Source organism: Garra rufa, chromosome 8 (genome assembly GCF_049309525.1).
Source record: "Garra rufa chromosome 8, GarRuf1.0, whole genome shotgun sequence".
In the NCBI taxonomy this organism is placed as follows: Eukaryota; Metazoa; Chordata; class Actinopteri; order Cypriniformes; family Cyprinidae; genus Garra; species Garra rufa.
In genome coordinates this window covers 13,088,962-13,101,078 of record NC_133368.1, presented here as the reverse complement: position 1 = coordinate 13,101,078, position 12,117 = coordinate 13,088,962, and positions in this window count along the sequence as shown.

The following is a 12,117-nucleotide window of genomic DNA, read 5'->3' as shown; positions in this document are numbered from 1 at the left end:
CTGCCAGTCTCCTTCAGTGTCCAGACTGAGGGATCCCTCACCATCACCTCCTGTCTCAGAGTCCTGGACTCCACCTCGGCCCTCCGACCCTGCGGCTCCACCCCGGCTCTGTGCTCCCTCGTCTCCGTTGTCGGCCGCCGGCCCACCAGCTCCTCCGGGCTCCATCGTCTCTCCGGCTCCGCCCCGGTCAGTCGTCGCCCCACCTTCGCCTCTGGACTCTACTCCTCCGGCTGCGCCTCGTCACTCCGTCCTGCCGGCTCTGTGGACCTCCTCCCTCCCGTGGGCACAGCCTCGATCCTCTGTCACTCCGGCTCCGCTGCGTACCTCCGGACCTCCATCTCCGCCGGGGTCGCCAGAGCCTTGGGTTCCGCCTTGGCCCTCCGGATCCTCGGTGTCACCTAGGACCGTCGACTCTCCGGTTCTCCCTCGGGCTCCACCGGCTCCACCTCCGTCGGTCGGCCCCATGCAGGAGCCAACCCTTCCTCCACCATGGCTTCTCCCTCCGTCAGCTCCGCCTCAGTTCGTGGTTGCAGTACCCCTACATGGACCTGGCCCTCCATCCCTCCCCCTGTTCCGCCTCCGCTCCACAACCCTCCAGGTTGTATTAGGTGGTTAGAGCGTCTGGAAGCCGCTCCTTGGGGAGGGGCTCTGTCACGTATCTGGTCTATCCTGTCATCATGAACTCTTGCACCACACTTCATGGACTTCATTCCCCACAAGCCACTGCACTAATCACTGCATTCACCTGCTCTCACTTTACTGATTACCGCTCACAGCTGCAGCTCATCACACGGACAGCATTTAAGCTTCTCACACACACAGCCACCTTGCGAAGTCTTATTGTTCCTATGGTCGTAATTCTAAGCGTTTATCTCTGTGTTGGTTTCCCTGTGTATGACTCTGGACTGTGTACCCCGTTGACGATTCCTGCTACCTGCCATTGCGACCATTGCCTGGGTATCGAACTGTTTCCTGGATTTCCTACGTTGTTCCTGTTTTCCTGGTGATTATTCCTGCCTGTTGACTATTCTCAATAAATGCTGCAAATGGATCCGCACATCTCTGACCCTCCTTGTGACAATTAGCCATTTATTAGTACTAATTTAAACTAAACATTACCTTATTCTATACATCCCTAACCTCAATACCTAAATTTAACAACTACCTTACTCACTATGAATAAGCAGCAAATTAAGTGTTTTATATTTCAATTAATCTTAATTTTATTTAAAGGAATTATTTTAATTTTTTTACATATTATAATGTGATCAAGCTACTGAAAGGTACAACGCCATTTCAAAATATTTTTTACTGAAAAGAAAGTATATATTCATTAAGGACGCATTCAATTAGGCAAAACGGACAGAAAATATATTTATAATGTAACAAAAAAAAAGTTTCAAATAAATGCATTTCTGTGAAGAATGTATCATCGGTTCCACAAAATAAAAAATAAAAAACAAGGAAAGAAAAAAAAAAACTATTTAAGCAGAACAACTGTTATCAAAACTGATAATAATAAGAAATGCTTCTCAAGCAGAAAATCAGCATATTAGAATGATTTCTGAAGGATCATGTGACACTGAAGACTGGAGTAATGATGCTGAAAATTCAGCTTTACATCACAGAAATAAATTACATTTTAAAATATATTCAAATAGAAAACAGTTATTTTAAATTGTAATAATATCTCACAATATTATGTTTTTATTGTATTTTAGATCCAACAAATGTAGCCTTGGTAAGAAAAAGAATTTTTGTTGTGACGTTTGGATTCTTGGATGTCGTACCATGTGCACAGTATTAGCCAGGTACAGACTCCCTAAGGATCAGATCATACCTTGAAAAGAGAAAAACACAGAACAGACATCAGTTAAGCTTCAAGACTAAAAACAGCAGCCTCATCACTGGTGCTTTCCCTGACAGCTTCTGATTAAGAAATTAGGTCAAGTCTGCTTGCTTGTATTTGTCAGCACGCGGCATTTGAAAACCACCAAACATCTTCATTCAAAACACCGCAATGCAGTGTGCTAAAAGAGCAATCGTTCCTCGTGTTAATGTATATTTACTGCAGGTTTGGTGTTGCTTGAGTGGTCATGTGATGCTCAGATAGCAAGTGCCATATGGTCACCTGATCTTGTGCTGCTGCTATCGCGCACGTTCCCTCCAGTGCATTCTGGGACATCACGACAGAGTCTGTCTGGCTGCTCCACTTCATGCACCTCTGCCTCACCAGGAGAAAGTCTGGCAGTGGGAGCTTCCATTTCCTCCAGCTAAGAGTGTGTTTGGGGGGGGGGGGGGGGGTTAACATGCAGTGCCGCCAAGCATGGCTAATGCAAAAGGACAGTTCCCGCTTATTATAGAACCATTGCGGATAATAAAATCTGAATCAAACTGCCAGCTGAAAGCCACTGGAGAGTTTCCTCCTATTTAATTTTTAAAGTTATGGAAGCACTTGACACTGAGGTGGATCAAATATCACTAGTTTGCGTGCAAATACTTACTTAGCAAGCTAGTGTAGCCAAATTTCAGAGAGAGAGAAAAAAAAATCAGGTGAGTGGGCATGCAGTAACAGATTACTCTGTTCTTTTCTGGAATGTCACGATTGGCCCTAAGTGGTCACGGATGACATCTCATCTCATGATAGTTTTCACAGGGGCAAGTGTTAGGGCAAATTTATGTTTTGGCTGCTGGAAACTGGTACAATACACAAAACCATCACAACATTAAAATAGACGGCGGAGCTTCTGGGACGGGTGCAGACTGGCATGTATGCAGAGCCCTGTGGATCTCATCTGAAGGAAGCCATTGTGGGAAAGCTACTCAAAAACTAGAGTAAATACTATAGTAATTAAAAAACTATCAAGCTTCTCTTTTAAAAACAGTAGTTTTATACTACTTTGAAACAATTTAAGGGCAAAATATGTGTATAAATGTGTAACTATCATTGGTTCTTGCACGGTTTGCATCACTTTCAAAGTGAAATTTCTAGTGTGTTGTACTACAAGTGCTTTGAGTTCAAAACAGATGACCGTGAATCTGTCAACATTTTATCTAGACTGCTACGTATTGTGGAATTGAAATTAAAGGGGTCCGATTATGCATTTTACTTTTTTTTATTTTGGATAGGGTGTAATGTCTCACGTAGTCAGACCTTCAGACTGATGGCAGAAGGTCTGAGAACCTTGGCTGCTTTAAATAGCCAAGGCCCGCCCAAGAGGCCATATGACTGACGGGTAAAGCAACCAATCTCGTTTTGTTTTATTTTGCGTCATATTGAGTGTAAAATAACATATTCTAAAGCATTTATGCTCAAAACTTTACAAATTTCACATACTTTTAAAAATCCAGCATTTAGTTAATCGCGATAAATGCTCATTGTCACAGTTGACAGCTTTCTTCTTCCATGATGGGGTTTGGCGTCATTGGATTTTTGTTTCCAGGCGGAACGCTAAAGAACGCGACATGCACATCTCCCAGAAATAATGTAGAATTCAACCTATCCGATCTGACTTTGAAATTCCTGAAGTGTTTCCAATTTTGTGTGCCATATGCATCAGATGTAGTTCGCCAATCACAATGCACTAGGCCAGCTAACCAATCACAGCACACTTCGGGTTTCATCACAAAAATGGCATTTGAGACAAACTGGGTGGGGAAGAGCTGCAATAATGTAACATTTGTGAAAAATAATGTGTCTTTGGAACAACCAAGCATGAAAACCTATTCTAGTACAGCTGCTTTAAATGTCTAGTGACACGGTTAATGCTTTATCGCATTTAAAAATAACTTAGAACTACACTACACCTAAGAAACAATGTTAACAAAAGCAAACATGAAAACAATGTCAGTTTTGCTTGTACAATCTTTGAGCCATTTTATAATTTCTTGCATTTCACTGGACTCATACCGAAGTGTTTTGCATCGCAAGTTCAATGCTGTACCAGGGGAGCTCCTGAGCAAGTTTACTATGTGAGAAAAGCCTTTATGTGGATGTTACACAGTGGTGGCCAAAAGTATTAGAACTGTAGTATTTTCACCAGCTAAAAATGGTTTTAAGTCAGTTATTTCTATATTTTGCTGTAGTGTGTCAGTAGGAAATGTCAGTTTAGATTTCCAAACATTCATAATTCTAATAATCCAGTGAGGTTTTTGTTTGCACAAGGAGGCTGACAACAGCTAGTGCTCCACACAGAGATCTGATCTCACCATCATCCAATCTGTCTGGAATGACAAGAAGAAACAGAACAAACTGAGACAGACTAAAACCAGATGAACTGTGGCAATGTCTCCGATGCTTCAAGAGACCAAAATCCAAAAGGCCAAATCTGCTTTAAACACAAAAGATGGTCACACCAAATGTTAATTTAATTTAGGTAACAGAAATTAATTGATTAAAAATTTTTATTTATGGGATTATTTTTGACAGCATCCTCCTTTTACAGCATTTTTACACACGTGCCTACATTTTTTACCAGTTCTGTAGCTTTGAAGGTAGGTTTCTTGAAGCATCTTGGAGACATTGCCACAGTTGTATTGGATTTAGTCTGTCTCAGTTTGTTCTGTTCGTTCATATCATTCCAGACAGACTGGATAATGATGAGATCAGATCTCTGTGTGGAGCACTGGCTGTTGTCAGACTCCTTTTGTGCAAACCAAATCTCAGTGGATTATTACCATTAATGGCTAAATAAATGTTTGGAAATGTAAACTGATATTTCCAATTGACACACTACAACACAAAATAGAAATAACTGACTTAAACCCATTTTTTAGCTGGTGAAAATACTAGTGTTCTAATAATTTTGTATTTTGCCACTGTATATAGTACATTTGGAGCTCTTTATGTGAAAAGCTGAAAATTATTAGTTCACAAATTATATATGGTAAAAACTTAAAGGTTAAAACGTACAGTAGTATTGTGTAAGGAACAGTGCAGAAACAAGTCTTTATTAATTGATAATATGTCCCCGTAATCGTAATTTGCGTGAAAACAAATAAATATTGTTGATGTTTACTGCCTTTTAATTTCATTGCAGCTGAAAAACTGCAGTGAATTGTATGTATAGGTACAATGAGGCAAGAAATGTAGTAGAGGAATGACTTCCAGTGAGTCTAGGTTGCTTTTGTAAGCTATTCCTCAACACTGGAAGGAAGAGAGAAAGTGCTGATTGCTTCCTCTCCTCTCAGAATGCTCACACATGACTTCCTCACAGCTGTTCTTCTCCTCCTACTTTGACATCTCTTCTCTCAAACGTGATCAGAAATTCTGATCACATTATCTATGCATATTTTTCACAAGCATTCGCAAAGAATGTCATAGCATTTCAATGATTTTTTTTCAAGCAGTCTTTTTTCAAGCACAAAGTGACTGGTCTCTTTACATGTCAATCAGACAATCTCTTCCTGTCTAAGTTGATGGTGAGAAAAAGCTGAAATCTGGACCAGACCTTATGCTGTACTACCAATGCATTTCCTATAGAGTGACATTGAGCAAAAATCTGTCTGCAAACTGCAGCCATGCTGTTTGTTTTGCATAGTATCAAGTAACAGTCAAGTAAATTGAAACTGGAGCATGTAAACCACAGACATTAGATATGGTCTGAGTTCATCTGGAGTGTTCACATACAAGACAAAATTCTTGTGAACTGCTCTGAGACCCCTGAAAATAACTGAACATCGGCTGTCAGAAACTCTAAGCATGTGGGACGTGTCTGTTTTTTACTATTCATGACAACACAAGAGGCAAGATTCTGGAGCTTCAGCTGCACACACACACACACTCTCCAGCTGGCCGTCAGACTGCTGATGCTGCGCGGCATGTCATTTACATAAGGTAAACACTGACTCGCTGACTAGTCAACTACTTTTCTAAACAACTTGTCAACTCGAGTAGACACGCAGGCCTTACCACACACATTGTAACACTAAAAAATAATAAATATTTAAACTTAAGAAAAGTAGTTTCACCCTCCCTCACTGGTTGGCAACAAATGTCTATTCACAAAACATACAGCAATATTATTTTCTGAGTCTGCTTTAGTGTATTGTTAGTTGCAGTGGGTGTTCCTTGCTCTGGATGAATGTTACTGGTGGCCTTGGCTTTCGAACATTTGGGACTATGAAATATTCTTAAAGGATTAGTTCACTTCGAGAACAAAAAAATCCTGATAATTTACTCAACCCCTATGTCATCCAGGATGTCCATGTCTTTCTTCAGTCGAAAAGACATTAAGGTTTTTGAGGAAAACATTCAAGGACATGTCTCTATATAGTGGACTTTAATTGGGATTAGAGGGTTGAAGGTCCTAACTGCAGTTTCAATGCAGATTCAAAGGGCTCTACATGATCCCAGAAGAGGAATTAAGGGTCTAGCAAATCAATCTGTCATTTTACAGTGTTTACAAAGAAGTTTGCAAAGAAAGTCAAACGTTCTTTACAAAAAGGTAAATCAACAATGTCAAACGATTTTGAATTTGGTGGAGAAAATTAGATTTTTGAGTTTGAGGTTTTTGCCCTATACTTTTTAGAGCTGAGGTACGCAGACGAAGAACTAACCACGATTGACCTTTCCAATGTGATTACGTAATGCAAAGTCATAGACGCACATCGCACAGCTTTTGCAAGACGAGCATTTGTGGTCAAAAAATATATACATTTTTTATAAATTGTTTCACTAGATAAGACCTTTGTTCCTCAGCTGGGATTGTGTAGAGTTCATTGAAGCTGCAATGAAACTGCTATTTGGACCGTCAACCCATTGGCTCCCATTGAAGTCCACTATATGGAGAAAAATCCTGCAATGATTTTCTAAAAAAAACTTAATTTCTTTTTAACTGAAGAAAGAAAAACATGAACATCTTGGATGACATGGAGATGAGTAAATTATCAATAAATTTTAGTTAGAAAACATAAAAAAACCTGCAGTTAAAGAAGTTCACTTCCAGAACAAAAATTCACTGATAACTTACTTACCCTCTTGTCATCCAAGATGTTCATGTCTTTCTTTCTTCAGTCGTAAAGACATTATGTTTTTTGAGGAAAACATTTTAAGATTTCTCTCCTTATAGTGGACTTCAATGGTGCCCCTGAGTTTGAACTTCCAAAATGCAGTTTAAATGCAGCTTCAAAGGGCTATTATCTAGTGAAACAATTGGTTATTTAAAAAAAAATATTGACAATTTATATACCTTTTAACCTCAAATGCTCGTCTTGTCTAGCTCTGCATCAACTCTGTGTTTTCCGGTTCAAGACTGTTATGCAGGGTTCGAAATTAACTTTTTTGATCACCAGCCAAAGTGAATCAGAATTTCCATCAGACAAATTTTTACGTGGTAAAAATTAGGGGTGCAACGGTTCAACCTACTCACGGTTTATAACATGTGCTATGTTTAGGGAAAAAAATTTTAAAGTAAAGAAATACGAATAATCTATCTAACTAGAAGCAACAGCACAAATAAATACAATAGAGTAAAGATACAATAAAATAAACTGATTTTTCGTTTTTTTTTTAAGTAGGTCTAACATTAGTTTTTAGGTACAGAAACTATGCCGGGGCCCACCTCCTTCTCGGGTCAATTTTGCAAGGCCCCCCTATGCCTGACATTTCCTCTAAAGGTGTTTATTTTTAAACCTTTTTTAATAACCAAAACATTTGTTTTGCCTTTTTATTCTTCTAATGCATGTTATAAAAAACAAACAAACTTAAAATTAAAACTATACTTTTGAATTAAAAAGAAACCCCTCTGCTCAGTTCTAACTTTTTAACATATATACAGATTTAAATCTCCTGAATTCTTTAATTCAGAGATTCTTTACATCTTCAGAGTATTTTCTTAAGCATTTAAGCATTCATAAAACACTCACAGGACAATCATTTTGACAACTACGAAAATACTTTAAAATTTCACGCAAAAATACTATGGATCAGAGCCCCGAAAGCATGAATAGTTTGTTAATCAATAGCGGACTTATGAGTGCCTAGACTCCGATATACAAGAGTGTCATACATTACGCGCGAGTTCGTTAGTACTATTACTCTGATCGAACCTTTACATTAGCGCGATCGAGGGTTTGTTTCATGCAGCCAAGAGATGAAGTAGAGTCGAGACCTGTTTTCCCGCGGGGGTATAGGTTACTTTTATGCAGGTTTTTGCGGGCGGGAGTGGGGCAAAACATAAATGTCGCGGGCGGGAGCAGGACGAAATAACATTTCTGCGGGAGTAATATTTGCGCGCGTTCTGAGGCGCGGGTTTGCGCGCTTCGGATGAGCGCACACACAGATCTTCTCACTTCTCACTGCGCGCGCGGGTTTGCTTCTTATGGCTCTTAAATGTTGAAACTGGCAAAGCTTAAATGAGACTAGTTTAAATCCAGATAGCAATGTGTGCTGTTCAGGTATCACCTGCACACGAGCGCTATCAGCAGCCGGGAGATGACGGAATAAATGACTGCTCATATTCCAGCATGCGGCACTCGCACTGAACAATAATGGTTTGTCCAGGGGACAAACGACCCATAGCGTCTCTGACATGATTTGCATGATTGGCTCAAGCATCACCAGCCAAACTGGCTGGTAAGTTTTTATCAATACCCGCCAAAATGATTTTTAACCCGCATTTGGCGGGTTGGCGGGTGTTAATTTCAAACCCTGCTGTTATGGTATGTTGAAAAACTCTCACCTCATTTTCTCCTCCAACTTCAAAATCATCCTACATCACTGCAGAAGTACCAAACCAATATTTACAAAGCGAACGTGCAAAGAAATCAAGCGATCTTTACAAAATAAAAGGTAAAACAGAGATGTAGAGTGATTTAGGACAATCGTTGTGTTAGATAAGACACTTCTCATTTAGAGCCCTTTGAAGCTGCATTTAAACTGCATTTTAGAAGTTCAAACTCAGGGGCACCATAGAAGTCCATTATATAAAGAGAAACTTAAATGTTTTCCTCAAAAAACAACATTTCTTTACGAGTGAAGAAAGAAAGATGTAAACAACAAGGGGGTGAGTAAATTACACTGTAACCGATTTTTGTAATTTGAACAGTATTTTACTGTAATATCTACAGTAAGATACTGTAAAATGTATATACAGTATTTTACTGTAAACTGCAAAGGATTATGGGAAAATATATGATCACTACTGTAATTCTCCACTACTGTAAATCCGTTTACAGTAGTGAACTTGCCCGCGAAAAATTGACCAATGGCAAGGGAGATTTTTTTTTTCTCCTGTTGAGAGGAAGTGGCGGTAAAAAGGACAAAAGAGAAATGTTGCATCAATAACTCGACAAAAAGGTTAGTATATTATTTCTGTTTTATGAAAAACTGAACAATTTTAAATTGTTTTCACTTGTTAACAGCAAACTAACAATATTCATCGTGTTTTTCATGTCGGTAGCCTTTTTTTTCTGACTGACGGCCGGGACGCCGCCATAACGATGAAAACATGGACTGGTGAGTAAATTAAGGTGACCTATATTAGTCGAAATAAACTTTATTTAAACTGAGAAACACGTTTGTATATTCGGCTGCCCTTTAATGCAAGTTAGTTCGTCTGACGAGCACTTACTCAAGCTTAACAGCAAACTGAGGTGAAATACTGAGGTAAAGTGCGTTAAGCAACACCACTGTTTCTGTGGAGATTTTAAACTGTATTTTCAAGCCCTTCTTTTGTTTGTTATTTTCAAGTTTCTGGTCTGGATGTCGTCTGTAACGTCGGAGCGCGGAGGTGTATTTTGGATCTTCTTTTGTGAATGACTGCCATAGTATCGACGATAACATGAACTGGTAAGTTAATAATGTCAGTAAGCCGAAGTTGACAAACTTAACGTTAGTCACAGAGCAGCATAATATCTTTTAAACGCTGCCTCTTTATAGCTAGCAAGGTAATTCTCTTCAAATGATGTTTAAGTAAGAAATGTGTGTATGAATGTCGTATGTAACTTTATAGACGGTCCCTTCAGTGACAGACGTGACATAAACAGCGCGCTAACATGAGACACTGAGGTAAAACTGAACACCGCGGTTAACTGCATCTTTTGTGTTTTATTTTCAAGTTTGTGTTCTCGTGGTCATGTCGTCTGCATACTGCGGTCAAGCCAGCCGCGCCTTAAAATACACGGTCAAGCCAGCCGCACTTTTTTTTTAACTTGCGCGTGTAATCGTGCACTTACGGTACGGGTACTGAGAGCAGGTCAAATGCATGTAAAGAAGCTGTCAAACCGGCGTTTCCTATATACTTTTTATTCGTATGTTTATAAATACATTACATTAGTCCATAAACAATTATATTGTATCTAATTATTCTAAATAATTTGATAATGTAAAAAATTAATAATATTAATGTGTTTTATTCCGTTTTTTTATTTTGATATTTGTGTGCGTGTAGGCTCTCTCTCTCTCACTGACTATATATAGAAGAAGAAAAAGCCGTCACACCGGCGTTTCCTTTTAGTTTATGTAATTTTGTGCATAAACGTTTGTATTTGTACATTATTAAAATAATTTATTAATGTTAATAAATGTTAATATAAAAGTGTTTTATTTAATCTTTTATTTTAATGTTTGTATGTATGTATGTGTGTGTGTGTGTGTGTGTGTGTGTGTGTATATATATATATATATATATACATATACATATACAATACAAAACTAGAAGAAAGTCACCCTAAACAACAAAATAGCTCCTAGCACTGTATCCCATTTTCCAACACTCATAAAAAATGTTCCTCCATAGGTTAGCTCATTCTTTCAATTGATCTGTATTCAGAGTGACCCTGACTATCACTGTAATTATTTTCAAGACATTTTACTGTATAGTTTTGGAGAAAAACAATAACAAAATCACCCTAAACAACAAAATGCATCCTGTTATTTGCACTGTATCCCGTTTTCCAACACTCATAAAAAATATCCCTCTATAGGTTAGCTCATTCTTTCACTCCATCTGTATTCAGAGTGACCCTGACTATCACTGTAATTATTTTCAAGACATATTACTGTATAGTTTTGGAGAAAATTAGAAACAAAATCACCCTAAACAACAAAATGCATCCTGTTATTTGCACTGTATCCCGTTTTCCAACACTCATAAAAAATATCCCTCTATAGGTTAGCTCATTCTTTCACTCCATCTGTACTCAGAGTGACCCTGACTATCACTGTAGTTATTTTCAAGACATTTTACTGTACAGTTTTGGAGAACATTTGAAACAAAATCACCCTAAACTACAAAATGAGTCCTATAGCACTTGCACTGTATCCCATTTTCCAACACTCATAAAAAATGTTCCTCTATAGGTTAGCTCATTCTTTCACTCCATCTGTATTCACAGTGACCCTGACTATCACTGTAATTATTTTCAAGACATTTTACTGTACAGTTTTGGAGAACATTTGAAACAAAATCACCCTAAACTACAAAATGAGTCCTATAGCACTTGCACTGTATCCCATTTTCCAACACTCATAAAAAATGTTCCTCTATAGGTTAGCTCATTCTTTCACTCCATCTGTACTCAGAGTGACCCTGACTATCAGTGTAGTTATTTTCAAGACATTTTACTGTATAGTTTTGGAGAAAATTAGAAACAAAATCACTTTAAACTACAAAATGAGCCCTATAGCACTTGCATTGTATCCCATTTTCCAACACTCATAAAAAGTATTCCTCTATAGGTTAGCTCATTCTTTCAATTGATCTGTATTCAGAGTGACCCTGACTATCACTGTCATTATTTTCAAGACATTTTACTGTATAGTTTTGGAGAAAAACAATAACAAAATCACCCTAAACAACAAAATGCATCCTGTTATTTGCCCTGTATCCCGTTTTCCAACACTCATAAAAAATGTTCCTCTATAGGTTAGCTCATTCTTTCACTCCATCTGTATTAAGAGTGACCCTGACTATCAGTGTAATTATTTTCAAGACATTTTACTGTACAGTTTTGGAGATAATTTGAAACAAAATCACCCTAAACTACAAAATAAGTCCTATAGCACTTGCACTGTATCCCATTTTCCAACACTCATAAAAAATGTTCCTCTATAGGTTAGCTCATTCTTTCAATTGATCTGTATTCAGAGTGACCCTGACTATCACTGTAATTATT